Source organism: Oncorhynchus clarkii, chromosome 22, assembly GCF_045791955.1.
Source record: "Oncorhynchus clarkii lewisi isolate Uvic-CL-2024 chromosome 22, UVic_Ocla_1.0, whole genome shotgun sequence".
In the NCBI taxonomy this organism is placed as follows: Eukaryota; Metazoa; Chordata; class Actinopteri; order Salmoniformes; family Salmonidae; genus Oncorhynchus; species Oncorhynchus clarkii.
This window is the reverse complement of record NC_092168.1, coordinates 32,889,463-32,904,122: the sequence shown is the minus strand read 5'-3', so window position 1 is coordinate 32,904,122 and position 14,660 is coordinate 32,889,463. Positions and strand designations below refer to the sequence as shown.

Genomic DNA, 14,660 nt, shown 5'->3' with positions numbered 1-14,660 from the left:
AAGTAAATATATAGCAAATCTCACCAAGCTTCTCCTGGCAGAGGACGGGGACAGTGGTGTCTGGTCTACTCAGTCCGATAGCGTTCTCCGCTCTCACACGGAATCTGTAAGTCTTTCCTTCCTCGAGGCCACTAATGTGGCTCTCAGGGATGCTGACGGTGTTCCATTCATCCCACTCTCTCTCTCCTTCCTCTTGGTACTCAACCAGGAAACCTATGATGTTGCTACCTCCGTTGCGGTCAGGCCAGTTCCACACAAGCCAGACCTCCGTCTTGTCGACATCTACATGGTGCAAGTCCTTTGGTGGACCAGGTGGGACTGAAAATAGAACACATGGGATGAAATTAGATTACAGATGTCAAGTAAGTTATCAAGATACCACGTACATAACGATACACCCATAGGTCTTAATGTATTTGGTTTGATTGATACTCACACAGTGGATTCATGGCTTTGACGGCTTTGGTTGTTTCAATGTATTCACTTCTGCCGAACTGATTCTCAGCAGCAACGCGGAACAAATACGATGTTCCTTCCATCAAGTGCTTGGCCATCATGCTTCGTTTCTTAGACGAAGAGCACACTGGCACCCACTGTGCGGCTGCCACATCTTTCTTCTCCACAACAAAGTTGGTAAGACGTGCTCCTCCATTGTCCTCGGGGTCTTTCCAGGAGAGATAGGCTGAATCGCTTCTCACCTCTGAAACCCTCAGGTGCTGGATTGGACCAGGTTTGTCTAATAGTGTAAAGAGTAAAGAATAACATAATTATAGCAACCCAGCATGCTAAACACTTTACATCTGTCTTCATTTATTTCTGACAGAATTGAAAAATCCCTTACCCAGGACGAGGACTGTGCATGTGGCAGTCTTTGAACCAGATGAGTTTTCAATGTTCAGAGTGTAGTCACCACAGTCAGAACGGACACAGTAGCGCATCTCCAATTTGGATCCTAGCGGATTGATCTCAATGTCAACTCTTGTGGGGACATCTTCGTCGTTCTTCTTCCATGTGACTTTGGGGAATGGAATTCCCTTGATTCCAGCAATTAGATTGATATGGGTTCCGGCCATGGCTTTCAACTCACGAGGCATACCCAGTTCAACATCCAATTCAGGATGTTCTTTTGGGGGTAGAAAAACGATATGTTATAATTCAGTTTTTTATTTCAATGATAATGAATTACCCAAATTATGAAAATGATATTTATATGTGAAATTACCAAGTCTGTCTTCTGCCTTCACTGGATCTGTGGTGTATGCAGGTTCAGATTCACCAGCAAAGTTCACAGCAGTTACTCTGAATCTGTAATATTCTCCCTCTTCCAGGTTAATGACCTTGAACTTGGTTTCTTGGCAAGAATCAGGAGTCTGATTCACCTTCTGCCACTCCTCTCCAGCTTTAGTGAACTCAACGAGATAGCCGAAGATCTTGCCCCTGCCACAATCCTTTGGTGGCTGCCAAGACAGTGACACAGACTCTTTTGTCCAATCTACAGCTTCTGGCAGCACAGGGGGGCTTGGAAGCACTGAGGGAAGAAACCGTTGATTAAATTTGATAGAAATTTTGTAAAGTATTCATTTATTTTTGCATAGTCACTTACCAATTGGATCTTTGGCAAATATGGGCTTTGATGGAGGGCTGGGGTCACCGAGACCCACAACGTTCTCAGCCATGACACGGAACTCATATTCACAGCCCTCGAGGAGGTCTGGAACAAAGTACTCTACTTTGGGGAAGATGCGGTCTTTTCCGGATGCGCGAGTCCATCTATTAGTCATGGTCTCCTTCCTCTCAATGACATAGCCAGTGATGGGCTTCCCACCATCAGCAGGTGGTTCCCAAGTCAGAAGGGCTTGATCCTTATAGATCTCCTGCACAGTGGGCTGTTTGGGTGCATTTGGCACCTCTGCAATGGGACAGGGAATTTATCAGTTGAAGCAAAATGCATTCATGACAAAAGATAGTATGGTTGCATCCCATATGGCACCCTATTCCTTACTTGTCAAAAGTAGTGCACTATATAAGGAATAGGGTTCCGTTTTATGGACGTAACTTATATCTACTCAGTATTTATCTAATAGCTTACTGAAGACATCCTTAGCCTTTGTCTCGGCAGACAGCAGTGGGTTGCTGATGCCGTGGATGTTCACAGCACAGATTCTGATGATGTACTCTCTGCCCTCAATCAGCTTAGGTACTTTGCATGTTGTCCTGGTGCAAGCTGTTGTCACCGGCATCCAGAGGTCTCTGTTTGTGTCTCTCTTCTCAATGGTGTAGTTGGAGATGGCACATCCACCATCATCCAGAGGAGGGTTCCAAGAAATCACCATGTAGTTCCTGTAGACCTCATTGAAGACCACTGGGCCCTCTGGAGGCTGGGGGCGATCTGAGAGAAAATGTTAGCATTTTATCATTAATCATCTATCAGATATGGATCAATCAATAGTCAATGATCAAACATATTTTGATTATAAGGGTTAAATAAAAGTGACATTAGGTTTGTCAATTAAGAACAACAAAGAACACCCTCACCAACTTACCAACAACAATAAGACTGCAAATTCCTTTACGTAAGCCAACAATGTTCTCCACCACCACCTGGTATCTGCCGCTGTGTTCTCGTTTAGCCTTGGGCATAGCCAAGCACAGTGTTTTACTAGTGTTAGTCATTGTGACCTCCTCATCTGCTTTCAGCTCTTCCTCGTTCTTTGTCCATGTTATTGTAGGTGCTGGCTTCCCAGTGAAGCGGCCTTGGAGGGTGCACACGTCTCCCACACGCACAACCAGTCTGTCACGGAAGTCCAAGTCGATCGTTGGGGGCTCTGAGGATGGAAGAACAAAGAAGGGATGTTTTCCATTATTTTTTAAAACTTTATTTAAAAAAGAAATAACAGTCACCAATATATTTATAAAGATTTAGAATGACTATCTAACCCTTATTCAACACTTACCAAGTTCTTCCTTGACCTGGATTGGCTTGGTGCAGAAAGAGTGCTTTCCCTGACCAATCACGTTGACAGCACTGACACGGAATTCATACGTGGAATTCTCTTTGAGACCTCCCTTTGTGAACTTCCTATCCATCAGCGTGTCATCAGTATCGATCTTAGTGAAGTTATCCTTTCCAATCAGACGAGCTTCAAGCACATAACATGTAACCTCAGAACCACCATCGTACTTAGGTGGTCTCCAGGCCAAACTGATGGAGTCTTTGGTGATGGCTGTGATTTCCAGATCCTCAGGACGCTCAGGAACAGCTAGCATGGAAAAAGGACACAAACATCCTATCAGGCCCAATGGAATATTATAAATAATTGCTGGATTTGTATACACTTACGTTACATTTTTGTAACAGCAAATTAGAAAACTGTCATTCGGGTATTAGGCAGGAACTCACAAATAGGATCTTTGATGAGAACTGGTCGTCCTGATTCAATAAATGGACCCATTCCGATGATATTCTCAGCTGCGATTCTAAAGAAATATCCTTTTCCGTCGATGAGACCCTGGACCACAGCATTGTGCCTGGTGACCGTGTAAGAGACTGCTGTCCAGCCCATGCGGTCAGACTCTCTCTTCTCAATTATGTAGTTGGTGATGGCTGAGCCACCGTCGTCTTCAGGGGAGTACCAGGTCAACTTGCAAGAGTCAATGGTGAGGTTCACACCAGAGAACGGCTGACCAACTGGGCCGGGAACATCTGAGAAACACATGAAAACAAGTTTTCAATACCATTCAACTCCTGGGCCTGTATTCACAAAGCGTCTCAGAGTAGGCGTGCTGATCCTGGATCAGCTCTCCTACTCCGATAAACTTGATACATGTGTATCTCAGGATATCTCCTGAGATATACTGAAGTTTACCAACGAGAAGAAGAAGTAAAGTTGTTTCTTACCCAACACCTCCACAATGACAGCCTTCTTCCTTTCCCCTCCTTCATTCTTTGCACCCAGGGTGTATATACCCTGGTGATGGCGTCTACAGTTTTTGATAACCAGAGCAGAGCTGATTGAAGTGGTTTCAACCTTAGCCTCTGCTGGTAGAGGCTGGTCATCTCTGCTCCATGTGATCTCTGGTGCCGGCTTGCCCGACACGTGGGCCAGGAGGCGGATGGTACCACCGGCATGGACTACAATCTTCTCCTTCACTGAGGCATCCAAGTCCACTTCAGGGGCAACTAAAATAACATGTGTGTGTTGGTTTAAGATGGCATACACTCTGTCTACAACCCAACTGCCACCCTATTCCCTATGTAGTGCACTATACAGGGAATAGAGTGCCATTTGGGACAGAAGCCCTTTCATGGAACTAACAAATGGATAATCAAACTGTATATCATATCATAGTTGTCTTGTCTCTTACTTGTTCTGTCCTTGCATTCAATAACTTCGGCCACTTGACCGGGCTCACCGACACCAGCAGCATTCACTGCCCTCACTCTGAACTTGTACCTTTCCAGCTCTTTCAGTCCAGACACAACAAACTTAGTGCCTCTAATCTCCTTGTCTTTAGCCTGAAAAAAAATATATATATAAGATTTTACAAACATTGACACACTAAATGTTATATTATTTGAATATATTTAGACTTGAATTTACCAGGTCGTTGCATTTAATATCAAAATAGTTTGTAAAAGAATACGTTTGAGAAATAATTGTATTAGAAAATTACCTTTTCCCATCCGTCTTTTATCCCTACTACCTCTTCTTCTTCTTCTGATTCTGATATTTCATTTCCGTCTTCATCGAATATGATTTTCTTCACTTTTTTCTGTTTTACTACTCCTACTTTGTCTGCTTCCGCTGCCTTCTGCTTTTCTATTTCTGCTTCTTTTCCCTCTTCTATGTATTCAACAAAGTAACCAGTGACCTTAGATCCACCATCAATCAAAGGTGGAATCCACTCCAGATCCACTGTTGACTTGGTCCAGTCTGTTACTTTGGGGGTTGGGGGACCAGGGAGAGCTACACACAAACAACATGACATTTACAATGCCAGAAGGCCAAACAATAGAAACAACATAGCTATATAATACATTGAAAATAGAAAAATACACCTTTCCCATGTAAGAAAAACTATATTTCTGCGCCTCAAAAGTAACCATAATTCCCTATTTAGTACACTACTTTTGACCAGGGCCTTATGCTGCACTTTATAAGGAATAGGATTTCTTTTGGGACGCGACCTATATACGTTAACTTACTAATAGGGTCTCTTGAAAGAACAGGATCCGATGGGACACTGGGAAGTCCCATTCCAGCTGCGTTGATTGTGGTCACACGGAACTGGTAGATTGCTCCCTCCTGCAGACCAGTGATCTCATATTCCTGACCCAGGGGCATGACCCTGATAGGGGCGCGGTTCACTTTGGTCCAGCGCTTAGCCGTGGTCTCTTTACGCTCCAGCCAGTAACCACTAACTGGAGATCCACCATCGTATTTTGGCTCACCCCATACAATCACCATAGACTCAAGAGTCACATCTTCCACTAAGGGCTTCTCAACTTGGCCAGGGACAGCTGTTGAGAGGAACCATTTAGAAGTTGGTTAGAAGAAATACTGTATATCCACAGTGACATTGACTTATAATACAATAGTACATTCAACTCACTGAAGAGATTCCTTGCTTTCTCATGTTCGCTGTACAGCGGTGGGCCAACTCCATATTTGTTCTGAGCCATGACACGGAACTCATACTCATGGCCCTCAGTCAGCCTCTGAACTGTATAGAGGCCTTCTTTGGGATCATTGGAAACGTGCACCCATGACTTTCTGTTTTCCTCACGCTTCTCAATGACATAGTTTGTCACCTTGGAGCCACCGTCATCTCTAGGTGGTTTCCATGCAAGTGTTATCCTCTCGGCAAACACCTCTTTGAATTCAATCGGCCCGACTGGTACGCTAGGTCGTCCTGAGTTGAGGAAGAAAAGAAGGAAATGGTGTCATATTACAACACAATCAAGAGGACTAACCAAACAGAAAGAAAGAAATACATTCAGAGAGAGGTTCCTCACCTAGGACAGTGAGTTTGATGTCCTTAGATGCTTTTCCCAGACTGTTGCTAGCAGTGATAGCGTAAAGGGAGCTGTCGTCTCTCTTGGACTGCTGGATCAGCAGGGTACATTTGTTATCAACAATCCGTTTGTTGACATGCTGATCATATTGCACTACAGCCTTGTCTTCAGGCTTGGCAATGGGAGCCTTCTGCCATACGAGGGAGGGGAATGGACAGCCATGTATCCTAGCCACAATATGGACGTCTAGTCCCTCTTCCCCTTCCATCTGTTCCTTCAGTTCAATGGTAGGAGCACCTAAACAATGGAGGATGGAGTCAGTACAAGTCATTCAACGTTTTTATTTTCATAGCAATTTTTTTGTAAACAAAATGGGTCTTATTTAGAAGCATTTACAACAGCATACATGTGCTGTCATCCTGAAGAATGCACTTCTGCTGAAATGCTGGTGGCTTACCCATTAAATCATTCAGAACGAATTTAGTGTGCTTTCTGTCTTTAACTTTCTTTTTCTTAACTGGGCTCTTTACTTACATGTCTGGTCCTTGATGATGATTGGTCCAGCGGTGGCCGACGATCTGCTTGGGCCAGCCTCGTTCACCGCCTTGACGCGGAACTCATACTCTCCGCCATTTTTCAGATCTTCAATGATGAAGATGGTTTCCTCAACGTTACGCTTGTTACACTGCTTCCATGTCTCCTTCTCCGGACCGCTGGTGTCCCAACTCAAGCGTTCTATGATATAGTGCTTCACAGGAGAACCACCGTTGTTCTTAGGTGGCACCCATGTCAGGGTCACTGTATCCTTGGTGACCAGATTGACCTTGACGTGGGTTGGGGGATCAGGTATGTCTGAAAATGGGAATATAAATGGGAACTTACTAGTAAGGTGTACACTGTGTAACCTACGTTTCACAAACTTTAATGTGTACATATCACGCATTACTACTATATATATACACTACTGTTCAAAAGTTTGGGGTCACTTAGAAATGTCCTTGTTTTTGAAAGAATATTTAAAAAATGTGTCCATTAAAATAACATCAAATTGATCATAAATACAGTGCAGTCATTGTTAATGTTGTAAATGACTATAGTAGCTGGAAAGGGCTGATTTATTTATTTACCTCAAACTTTTGAACGGTAGTGTATATATATATATATATATATATATATATATATACACTGTATACACTGTATACCATTTAGCAGACGCTTTTGTTCCAAATGAATATTACTACATTTGAATTTGTTATTAATTCATTTCAAACTTACAGATGGGGTCTCTTGCCCTAGCAGGCTCAGTGGTCTCAGTTAAAGGTCCCATTCCCAGACGGTTCTCTGCCCGCACACGGAACACATACTCCTGTCCCTCCAGCAGTCCCTCCACAACGTAGGCCTGGCTGAAACAGCACTGGTTTACTATGGTCCAGGCCTTTCCTGTCACATTCTTCTTCTCAATGAAGTAACTCTTGATCCTCTCGCCACCGTCGTTAGCAGGCAGTTTCCAGATCAACCTCACAGTAGCTCTGGTGATGTCGGTTACTTTGAGCCCTCTAGGAGCACCAGGCACGTCTGAAAACAGAAGTCCAACAGACGTTAATACATCTTATATGGGATAAGTGTTGTGTTTCTCATTCATGTTTTATGTCCTAATAAATAATATACATTTGGATATGAGCCTTTGTCTATTTTTTCCCCCAGGTTTTTGACAGTGTAAGGGTGTCTATCTTTTCTATCACTCATTTTTATCACTGACCGAGAACATTGACTCTGACGTTGACATGTTTCTGTCCCGCCTTGTTCTTGGCTGTAATGGTGTATCGTCCAGAGTGGGTCCTCAAGCACACAGGTACAGTGATGTTTGCGGTAGTATCAGTAGATTCAAGCTGAACAAAGGAAAATGAACTCATTACTCCTGGTAAAGAAAGGTCAAATCTGCATATTTATACATCAAGGTCAGACAACATGATTATTTTACTACTTATAACAACGGTTATGTGTTACTTCCTCTCTCCTTGAAGTATGGTAGCTGTATCTGTACTATGCCTTACCTCTGAGTCAACTGGAAGGACATGAAGGCGATTCTTCTTGTGGGTCTTTGCTGGTCCAGTGAATTCCCAGGTCACCTTAGGAACGGGACGCCCTTTGATAATGGCAGGGATTCTGAAGGAATGACCAGCCCGGACGCACAGCAAATCTTCCACAACACAATCGATAAGGATCTTCGGCTCCACTGTGACATAAAAAGGCATCATTAAAACAAACAACAATAAACTTGTGACTACTGGTTGAAGGAACACTTCACTCCAAAACGATCTTTTAGTATTTTCTCCATCAGTCAAATTTGTTTTGCATGTGTTCTGTATCATATGATGCATCTATGAAGGTTTTTGCTTACCTGAAAGTGGTTAATCTTTCAAACTTGACTGCTGACTTGAAAAAAACAAATTTTTACAAAATGGATGAATAAGTAGGTCTAATTACCATGTACGTCCTCAATTAGGACTTCTGTCTTGGGACTTGGGTCAGACTCGCCGATGTCATTGACGGCTGTGACTCTGAACTTGTAGTGTTTCAGCTCTTTGAGACTTGGGACAGTGATCTCAGTGGTCTCATGCAGAGTATCTAGATCTGTGATCCTGTTCCAAACAGAAGAGGCTTCATCCTGGATCTCAACGATGTAACCCTTGATGGAGCTTCCACCGTCTTTCTCAGGTGGAGACCATGTGAGGCTGACACTGTGCTTGGTTTTGTCTGCGACCTCTGGTGGTGCTGGCATGCCGGGTTTCACTGTGGGGCACAGAGGGAAAACATCAAGGTCACCATCTCTGGTTATTACATGGCAACCCTGTGTCTGTCAATAGGGCACATACTGACATATTCTTCCAAACAATTTCCAAAGCAGCTAAAAGAATGGTTGTGTTCTTGTAACCTGTAGAAAAAGGGAGAATGATACTTACTAAGAGGGTCCACTGCGTATGCAGGATCGGAAGGTCCACTGGGGGGTCCAATACCGGCAATATTGACAGCCATGACACGGAACTCATACGCAGACCCCTCGATCATACGAACGACCTGGAACTCCCAACGCTTAGGAGCACGCTTCGTCACCGGGGCCTTGTTAACCCGAGCCCAATAAGACGAACCTTTCTCCCTCTTCTCCAGCCAGTAGCCAGAGATAGTGGATCCACCGTTGTCTCGTGGAGGGTCCCATGTGACAAGCATGGAGGACCTGGTGTGCTCTGCGATCTGTGGTTTCTCTGGAGTACCAGGGAGTCCGTACAGATCCTTGATGACGGTGGCCTCTGTCTCGCAGGCGTCACTCTGTCCATACCTGTTCTCTGCTCTCACTCTGAACTGGCACTGGCTACCTGTTTCCAGATTCCAAACCTTTGAAAAGACATTTGGAAACATTTAGTAAATCATTAAATGATTCAATGAAGTCCACTCTTAGCATTCATGATACTGTCTCAACCTATTGCAATCTATGTCACTGTTGTTTCCTTTGATATATAGTATATGGAGAGGATGAAAATATTTGACATAGGATCCTCAAAAAGTTATACAGCTGCACCATAGAGAGCATCTTGACTGGCTGCATCACTGCTTTGTATGGCAACTGCACTGCCCTTGACCACAAAGTGCTACATTGGGTGATGAGGACAGCCTGTATATCACTGGGGCTGAGCTCCCTGCCATCCAGGACCTCTATATCAGGTGGTGTCAGAGGAAGGCCCTGAAAAATGGACAATGACTCTGGCCACCAAAGCCATAGACTTTTCACTCTGCTATCGTCCGACAAACGATACCGCAGCATCGGCTCTCAGACCAACAGGCTCCGAGACAGCTTCTACCCCCAAGCCATAAGACTGCTAAATAGCCAGACTGCTAAATAGTCAATTAATGGTACCCAAACTCTCTGCACTGACTAGATCTTGCACTGACCCTATGTACACTCACTAGACTATATATACAGTACATACCATATACACACTCATTGACACACACACATACACTACATATACTGAGTGTATAAAACATTAAGAACACCTTGCTAATATTGAGGTACAGCCCCCCTTTTCCCCTCAGAACAGCCTCAATTCGTCGGGGCATGGACTCGAAAGTGTTCTACAGGCATGCTGGTGTTGAGTTCAATGCTTCCTCCAGTTATGTCAAGTTGGCTGGATGTCCTTTGGGTGGTGGACCATTCTTGATACACACAGGAAACTGTTGAGAGTGAAAAACCCAGCAGCATTGCAGTTCTTGACACAAACCGGTGCGCCTGGCACCTACTACCATACCCCGTTCAAAGACACTTAGATATTTTGTCTTGTCCATTCATCCTCTGAATGGCACACAATTGTCTCAAGGCTTAAAAATCATTATTTAACCTGTCTCCTCCCCTTCATCTACACTTATCTAACAAATTACATCAATTAGGGATCATAACTTTTACCTGGATTCACCTGGTCAGTCTATGTAATGGAAAGAGCAGGTGTTCCTAATGTTTTGTGCACTCAGTGTACACACACACACACACACACACACACACACACACACACACACACACACACACACACACACACACACACACACACAGACAAGCATACCGACACAACACAACACAACCACACATACAGTACCAGTCAGTACCAGTACCATTCTACATTGTTGAATAATTGTGAAGCTGTCATCAAGGCAAAGGGTGGATACTTTGAAGAATCTCAAATAAACAATACATTTGGATTTGTTTAACACTTCTTTTGGTTACTACATGATTCCATGTGTGTTATTGCATAGCTTTGATGTCTTCACTATTATTCTACGATGTAGAAATAGTAAAAATAAAGAAAAACTGCAGTACAGCACCCTTAACCACTGCGCCACCCGGGAGGCCATGGGTGTAATGCTTTTGATATTTTTCATGATTAAAAAACATTATTTAAAAGAAAACGCTGAAAATCGGGTGTTTATATGTTTTATAACGGTTTTGTTATATTTCAGTCTTCTGTGAGGGAGGCACACAACATGAATTACATTTCAACTCTATATCTGACAAGTAGATCTGTTTAAGACTACAAAGAAAAAGTAGATTTGTGTGACTCTGATTTAGCCCACTACTGTAAAAGGTTACTTTACTCTTATTAATATATATCGTGATGACTACAGTAGTCACTTTATCCTGCGTTCATATACTGTACATATCTACCTCAAATACCTTGTACCTCTGCACATTGATCTGGTACTGGTACTCCCTGTATATAGCTCTATTCTTGTTTATTTTATTCTTCTTGTGTTACTTTATTTATTTTTTTTACTCTGCATCGTTGGGAACGGCCCGTAAGCAAGCGTTTCACGGTATACTAGCTGGATTTGGCGCATGTGACAAATAAAATGTGATTTGAGACAACATGTTACATGCCTCCATTTAAGACATTATAAAGTCTTCACAGGTCCAAAAATGTGAAAATGAACTGGGGCATTCCTACCCGGCCCCTACCTAAATAAATACATTTTTAAAAGATAGAGACCTGGTCCGAACAGACCTGACCAGACCTGACCCCGGTTGGGTCCAGACCCGGTCCAATCCGCTTGAGGGAAACAGCAGAAAAGCTTTTTTTTCTCCTCTGTTATTAACCGGAGCTGGTCTCTGGTATTCGGGTACAGGTGGAACAGTGAAGACCTCTACCATACATGCTTAAGGCCTGTTATTAAGCATTATACCGGCAGGTTTTAACTAAAATGTTACCAAATGTTATATCAATCTGTTTCATGTTTTCAAACATATACTGACCCCGAATCGTTTCTCAATGATGCTGTTGGTGATCACCGTCCATACAGGAATGGGTCTAGGCTCAGGCTTAGGTTTAGGCTCCTCATCCTCAGAATCCTCATATTCTTCTTCAGGTTCCTCCTCAGGAAGAATGTCCAGCTTCTCAACAATGTAGTTAGTGAGCTCACTTCCGCCATCGTCCTCTGGTGCGTCCCAGGTTAGATGGCAGGACTCAGCCTTGATGTTACCAATATTCACATTCCTAGGTGGCAGAGGACGGTCTGTGAAATTAGATGAAAAAGAGGTCGGAAAACAGTCAGTCAACTGCAATACCTTCCTTTTGCTAATTGTTATGTTATTTTTCTTGCAGAAAAGTGAGCTAATTGCTTTGTCTATACTGATTCTCTAAATATACATAATATCAGATCACTTACCTAACACCTTAACCTTGATGGTGTGACTAGCCGACCCAAGACGGTTGGAGGCGATCACCGTAAAGATGCCTTTGTCCAGTCTTGCTGCTGCAGGGATACTGAGCTTGGTATTGCACTGCATTCTGTTGATTTCCTTGGTGTCCATCAACAGAGTCTCAGTGGGCTCTACAATAATCACCTCATCCTTCAACCATTCAACCTTGGGCATTGGAAGACCAGTCACCTCAGCGGGGATTTCAATAGGCTCTCCCTTCTTGACAGTGATGGCATCTCCCTTGAAGGTCTTCAACATCCTCACAGTAGGAGGAACTGAAATAGAAGGAGCAACTCAGTGACAAGTTTATTCAATTCAATTCAGTCCAATTAAATTAAATTAAATTCAATGTGTTTACTATTTTAGCATATGGGGGAAAAAACAAGAACATAGAACTAGGAGGACTTACGTTCATCATCTTGAATGACAATGGTGAGTGGAATTCCAGGTTCACTTGATCCAATTAAATTGACAGCCTTGACACGGAACTCATACATAAACAGCTCCTCGAGGTTCTCGACGGTCATGAAGAGGTCCTTGCACATCTCTGTGTTACAAGGCTCAAATGCTGGGGCATCGTGCTTCTTCTTCTCAACAAAGTAGCCCAAGATTGGACTGCCTCCTTCATTGCGGGGAGGCCTCCAGGCAAGGCTGATGGAAGTCTTTGTCCTCTCAGTGTAGTGGAATCTCTCAGGTGAAGTTGGTGGAGCTTCAATGAAAATATAGTGATTGACTTCTATTAATGATCTGACCTGCACAGAAAACATTATCATGACGCAACAATATGTAGACATTACCTTTGGGATCCACTGCAGCAATAGGGCCCAAATCAACAGGTGGGCCACAGCCAAACTTGTTCTTCGCTACGACCCGGAAGATGTACTCCTGCCCTTCAACAATACCCACAATCTCACACTTAGATGAGGGTGTCTCTATGGGCTGTCTCCATGTGTGCATCTTGGGATCTCTTCTCTCAATGATGAAGCCGGTCAGATCACTGCCGCCATCGTCATCAGGATCGGACCAGTTCAGAATCATCAGCTTCCTGGTTACCACCACAGGCTTCAGGTCCAGCACAGGCCCGGGAACATCTGACAGAGGATAAGTCAAAGGGTTACATCCAAGTAAAACAACATGTGTGTTGGTACGTAGCTTTGTCTGAGCCAGAATGGCCCATAGTGCAGGAGCCTGAGGCAGCTTAAAGAACACCCCTGGACAGCGTGCTAGTCTACAATATGTAAGGTAACACATTATTATTATTTTGATAGTCTCCAACAGATGGTTTATAGATGTTCCACTAACTATTAAAAACTATTCAACCAACTATCCTCTAACTCTAATCCTAGCTTTACGTCATCAAAGTACATCTAAATGTGAAATATGCTCAAAATGTTCTAGTGATGTCATATAGCTAATACAGAATCCAAAATACGTACCCATGACTTCAACTCTTGTCCATGTAGACTTGATTCCACTGTTGTTCCTGGCACTGATCTGGTATTTGCCAGGATCCTTTCTTGTGGCAGCCTTGATACTGAGAATGCTTTCCTTTCCAACATTTTCTATCTCAACGTGGTTTTTGTCCGGTGGACCGTCATCTTTGGTCCATTTGATGTCTGGAGGAGGTCTACCAGTGACCAGGGCAGGCAGAATCAGTGGCTCCCCAGCTCTGATCATTACGCCATTCCTCACAGTGAGATCCAGCTCCACCACTGGAGCCTCTGTAGACATAATCAACGTTCATCAACGTTAGCTAAGTTGTAATAATAATAATACATAGAACTTATATAGAGCTTTTCAAAAACACAAAGACGCTTGAATATTTTCATGGAGACTAATGAAGGGAGGTCGACTAGTAGTAATGTCTGGTATGGAATGAATGGAAAAGCAGGATTTGATACTATTCAATTCATTCCATTCCAGCCATTACAATGAGCCCGTCCTCCAATTCAATGTTACACAAGCCTCCATTGTTGTATTGTATTAAGCATACATTTGTTGACATTGTAAGCTTTCTGATTACTGTTACCTTTAGGATCTCTGACAAAGACTGATTCAGTCAAGCCAGGAGTTCCTTCACCGGCTCCATTGACTGCGATCACACGGACCAGGTACTTGGCTCCCTCTCTGACTCCATACACAGTGAAGACCCGGGTCTTCCAGGGTCTCTCTGTGGAGCGGGACCAGTCTTTGGTGCCTGCTACAGTTTTGTCAACATGGTATCCCAGGATGTCTCCACCTCCGTTGGAGGCAGGAGGATCCCATTCCACGTCGATGGAAGACTCAGTGGTATCAATGATTCTTGGGAACGGTGGCCCAGGTGGCACTATGTGAAAAACACATCAACGATGACATATTGTATCTGATCATTGCTAGATAATGGAACTTGAATCATAATGA

General features: G+C 43.5%; 1 pseudogene; it reads right to left on the bottom strand.

The window, feature by feature from the left end:
* The window catches only part of LOC139380802 (titin-like), a 172,754-nt pseudogene that overhangs the window by 57,804 nt on the left and 100,290 nt on the right, over positions 1–14,660 (bottom strand).